This window comes from Porites lutea, chromosome 13 (assembly GCF_958299795.1).
Source record: "Porites lutea chromosome 13, jaPorLute2.1, whole genome shotgun sequence".
NCBI classification, from domain to species: Eukaryota; Metazoa; Cnidaria; class Anthozoa; order Scleractinia; family Poritidae; genus Porites; species Porites lutea.
In genome coordinates this window covers 8,274,902-8,280,901 of record NC_133213.1, presented here as the reverse complement: position 1 = coordinate 8,280,901, position 6,000 = coordinate 8,274,902, and positions in this window count along the sequence as shown.

The window sequence follows — 6,000 nt, the reverse complement described above, 5'->3', positions numbered from 1 at the left end:
ATTGCTATTAAACTACTAGTTTTTCTCACCTTTTAGGAGTTCCTTGTTCACGTCTTACCTTAACCGCCCTCTATTGCCATCATCATTTTTTTTTTAATTTTGTTCGATCGCTCTCTTGGTAAATCAGGCTTGCAGTGCTGGGGTTTCAAAATAGTGTTAATTTTTATATTTTAGATAAAAGAATGATAGATTAGTTAATTCTTTAAGTTATCTTGCTGAGTGATCAACGATAAGGTTAATTATTTTAAAACGTCGGCTTCAGCCTTACTTATGGCAATGATTGTTTGAAATCAATTAATATTGAGCTAGCTAATACGTTGGTTATTGGTCCATTTGCTAGGGATATTTTGATGCAATTTATTGCACGAAAATATATATCAAATGATATATCTTCTTTCAGGACCTGCGATTGAAAACATTTGAGTCGAAAAATGAATTCAGATTTTTTAGAATATTTAATTTCATGGGCACAACGAATAAATCTGAATTATTACATGAAATTACATGTAATTAAGTAATAAGTAAAAGGGTTGACCTGTAAACAAGACACATTCGGCCCTAAAAACAAGTTTGAAGAATAAATTGTTTTCATTTTCCAAAGAGAACTCAGGAGACATATAAATGGTGGTATGCCGTTGTCCGAGTGTTTTTGTCAATTTTATTTAGAACCTAACACTTAGGTCCCGTAATAGTTTTGATTCTATGCTGCACGAAAAATTAGTTTTTACTAGCAACAGATGTCTTGATTCCCCGATTCTAATTCCTGTTTTGTTTTGCCTTTTTTGTTTTACTTTTATTACTAACCGATTTACATTAAACGTCTCCGTTTTCAATAGTGCTAGATTAATGCATTACTTTAATCGAACTTTGAACGTTGTCGGATTTTCCGTAGTTTATTCTAAGTTTTTGTTTAAAAACCTCCGTTTCGTATTATTTTGAATATCACGAGTAAACAATGACGTCACCCCCCATCCAAAGAAAAAAACAAAAACAAAAAGCAACCAAAAAATGAACACTGGCTTCAAAATCGTTCATACTTACCCTTTCTAGAATTTATATGGGAACAATTTAATTCAAAAGGGACAGACGCAAATTACTCTGAGCATCTTTAAATGATCGTCGTAACTGTTTATCACCAGAGGCCCGTTTCTCGAAAGTTCCGGTAACTTTCCGGGCCCGAAATCAAATATTCAAATCGAAATATAAAGAATAAGGGCGCGGGTCCTCGCTAGGAAACTACTCCAGTTTGTTTCACTAACTGATAGTTTTATCAAGTTAGATGCAAAACTAGTGAAACCTGTATCTTGCATGTAAACAACAATAGCTTTACGGGCCCGTTAATTATCGGGGCTTTCGAGAAACGGGCCCTAGGACGCCTAAAATGTGTGCAATTTCACAATTGGTTTCGGCTTCTCTGTTTGTTAGTGTTTGCTTGGAGATGTTCTTAGGTGTTTACTATAGACGTCAGAGCAGCTCTAAGCCTTGGGTCCCGCCAGATATAAAGAATTGGGTTTATAATCGAGTTCAGCATCAATAAAGTTGTGGACAATAAATAAATACTAGGGTAGAGGCTGCCAAATGACTGAGACAAAAAAAGAACTACATATTTTGGTACTCAGGGGACAGAGTGAAATGCAGCTGTCCGAGTTTTTGGCAATTTAATGTTAAAATTAAAACAAAGGTCGTGTAATAAATTGAAAACTACATTGCGTGGTAAAGTTATTTTTACTTGCAGCAGCTGTCTTGATTCCCAAATTCAAATTCCTAATTTGTTTGGTGTGTAGTTCAATATATTCCAGTTTCGTCCTTAATTATCTTCCGAGCCGAATGCTGGCCGTTTTTGCGCTCTGTCATTCCCTGGGTGGGGCATTTGCAAAGTTTGATGCAACCCGGGGATTGGGCATTTGTCAACCACGGGGGCCCCGGCCACCCGTGGGCTTTTCTTACGTTCATGGAACCCAAATATAGCTAAACATAGAGAATACAAAAATATTTTTTTCTTGCAGATACTCCCTAAAAAGTACATCGAGCAATATGTGTTGCGTATCCTTGCATTTCTTCCGTTCACTTTGAGACAAATGGCTGTCCATTTCTTCTTCCGATAGCAGTATAGTCGTTCGCCATGATTTTTAGTTCACTCATGCATAAACGGCTTGTCTGCCGCCCCGCTGCCTGAAAGAAAGGTTGCTATTAAATACCGAGCAATAACCCAAGAACGAGTATATTGCCTACATCATCCAAATGTTGCAAGCGCCTGCTGTTTAGGAGCAATTAGGTTATTTGAGCCAATCAGAAAAGGCGAAGTAATTACAATGAATATAATGACCCTTTTTGGTTTTGTTTTTTTTTTACTAAAAACGGTTTTAAGACAAAATAAATGACAATTATGAAATAAAATCATGTAGTGGTGTTGTGGTTGAACAAACAATTAAAAGACACAGGCACAGGCACAGATCAGACATACGGAAATAAAACATCACACATTTAATACTGAAAGTGTCAGTACTATTTCTCTTGATAAGAACTGCTTAAGGCAGTGTGTTGATGTATTACAGAGTGTGCTTTCGCCCTCCCTTTGTCGTCTTCTCCGCGTAGTAATTGGCGAGTCGTTAAAGTGTTTCTGCCCCGGGAAATTTGCCATTTAACAGGAAAAGAATGAAAACGCTTGGGGGTTGGCCCGTGAAGGGCGGTGGGGGCATGGACTTAGCTTGAATGCATCATGTCAAACGTGTCCGTTTTCGAATTTGGCAGCCTCAGTACAACCTTTGATAGCCTTTGAGCGTTTTCGGATATTCCATTAAAACTCCATGGACTTCCCTTATTAAAAGCCTCCTTTTCTATCGTTTTATATATCACGGATGACAAACATCTCTTGCTTTTTGGCGCGAAATTTCAGCGTTAATACATAATCTCACTGGAAGCCAAAATCAGGTCTAGTAATAAGTTCCATCACTGTATAGTGCATGAAAACTTTAATTTTTACTGGCAACAGATGTCCTGATGGTTCCCAAATTCTAACTCCTGCTTTGTTTCGTTTTCAGGGTGGGAAGGGGGTCGTTTTTACTTCACCAACTTATTAATGCATTAGTCAAATCCAGGTGAGCTCATGTACCCCAGGCTACAAGTCCCATTTGGTGTGGACGCATTTAGGTAAAAAACAAGAAAATGAACAAAGAAAGAACGAAAGGAAAAAAAAAAAAAGAAAGAAAGAAGGCATAATTATTTATTCATTTATTTATCATTTCAGGAAGACATTTGTTTACAATTATCCCAATTTTAAAACCCTTTTCCTTTCTTTGCAATGAAATATGCCAAGATACTGGTGTACATGCAGTCAACTCCCCCTACAAGACACCCCCATTAGACGGAAATCTTATTAGTATGTGTAATCAAATGTTGACGAGTGAAATTAGGGAATAATTTCACGCGCGTTTTGTCCAAATCCTTATAATTTCCCGAGCCTAAAGGCTCGGGAACTTATTAGGATTTGGACAAAACGCAGGTGAAATTATTCCCTAATTTCACGAGTATACCATTTGATTACCTATTAATATCATGGGTGACGAATTACGTTAGCTATCTTGGATTTTTGACATGTTTATCCTGGATCGTATCGATCGAGAACTCCTGCACTCTCTCGAACATTTAGAGCTTAAATTTGGCTTAAGTTCAGAGTTTTTCGACAAAATACCTGTTAGAATCCTTGATGTGCTCTTTCGTGTGTTCAAGTTTTCTAAAGCGTCTTTTTCTGCCCTGATATCTTCATTCATGACATTTTAAAACTTCGTCGCCATCTTGACACTGAGACGTACGTTAGGTTGCCATGGCAATTTTGTAATTTCATATGTGAAATTACAAATTAACGCTGAAATTTCGCGCCAAAATTAAGGAGTAATTCGTCACCTATGATATTAAGACGGATACAGACATCTTACTGTATCTATACTCTCTGTTAGACAATTACCTATTTAAGACAGACGACGGATACTTTCTGATACCGTCAACGGACACTTGATAACTGGTTTATGTAGCAAAATACCACAAAACGAAAATTTAGAGTTTCTACATGACAGTAAATAGCAATTACAAACCTTACACTATAACATGAGAAATTTCTGCAATTTGATTGGCTTAGAACAGTGGTATTTCAGCGTAATTTGAAATACCTACATGTGAAACCTTTTGTGGGTAGTAGTATAAAAAATAATAGCATGATTTGTACGTGATATTTGGCATAAATACCACTTGTGATATTTCAAAATTGTCTCAAATTTCACTCGTCTAACGGCTCGCGAAATTTCTGGATTTGGCATCTTATTATCGTTAACTTGTGCTTTGTCTACTTATTTATCAATAAAGATTATCATTAAAGATTATCAATAAATATCACTCGTAGTATTCATGCCAAATATCACTACAACTCATGCTATTACCTATACAAATACAGTGCACTCGTCTCCTACAGCTCGCATCTCGTTGGCTTAATACAAGTTTTAAAAAAAATCCAAAAATTATCCTTATCTCTTAACCTCACGTGAAGAGAAACAATAACACTGTTCTGTTAACTTGTATTAGAGTTATCTTCTCGCTCTTTTAGATGAACTCCTTTAGCCCCGAGGATTTTAAATACCCCCACCATAAATAAACCCAGTAAATTAGATAAATTTTGCCATGCTTAAAGTGCTTAAAAAACCGTATTACAATTAGTTTTGAAGGTAAAACATTTACTCATTAGAGAAGCGAGTACATTTTATTTTTATTATCATAAATGTTGTAACTGTGTTGTAGTTATGTTCTAGTTCACAGGGTGTAAAAGTGCTACGCTTTAAGACCACTGTAAGCTGTGAACGCTTGCTTGTAATGAACTTTAATTTGGTTGCACAGTACATTGTTCCAGTTTTCAACGCTTTACACATGTCAAACAGACGTGCATTCATTATTTTATTTTATAAAAACCTCGACTCAATATCAGCCGGACACCTCTCTAAGACGGACAGTCGGGGCCGCTCCTCGATGTTTCCCTATGAGAAAGAGTTTACTGTAATTTGTGTTAGACTGTGGCATTATCTAAGACCGCAAAAACTAGGTTTTCGGGTGAACGCCTTAAGTCTCTTTAGTGTCCTTTCTGCAGACTTTTTCATTGCTGGTCCGGAAAGGATAATAAAGAGTGAAATATGGGATTTGCCGAGGTGATGAATAAAAACCCTTGCCCTTAAGACGCTTCGAATTATTTTCGGAATTTTTTATTTTTAATTTTTTTAATTTTCAGGGGCTTAAAAGTCCTCGAAATTAACTGCTCTGTTGTTACTGTTTGGTTACCCATCTTCTCAGATGTTTACTGTAGACTTCAGAGCAGCTCTAAGCCCTGGGTCCCGCCATATATAAAGAACTGGGTTAATACTTGAGTTCAACATCAATAAAGTTGTGGACGATACGAATAAACTAGGGTAAAGGCTAGCAAATGATTGAGAAAAGAACCGAACCACATATTTTGGAATCACACAGATGCCAAGAACAACAGAAACAATTAACATGTTTATGGCGACTTTTTTCTCGCGTCGTAGAATTCCTTGCAATTGCTGCGATGAAACTATGTCTTGTACCTTCCGATTGTGGTAACGGACAGCTATGAACATTATTATATAATTGGCAATTGGAAAAATGGTGACAGTAGCACCGGTTATTGCTAGAAGAATTGTGGCAGGAATTAGGGGTAGAATACTAACGAGTACTTGTATTGTGATGCAGGCTAATGTGGTGAATACAGCAATCTTTCCAGCACCTGCGAAAAAATGTAAATAGATTTTAAAAAAATTTCGTCTAAGCCTCTTTCCCCAGTTAAAAAACCTGTCTGGAGAATTCGCTCAGGACGTTTCTCCTTCTCCGCTCAGACGGAACTAGCCTACGAAGGAGGCTGGAATAACACTTGAATATAAATAGAGAATTGAAAAACAGGATATTAAAAAGAACCTAGAAATCAAACCATGTAACACCTATGGA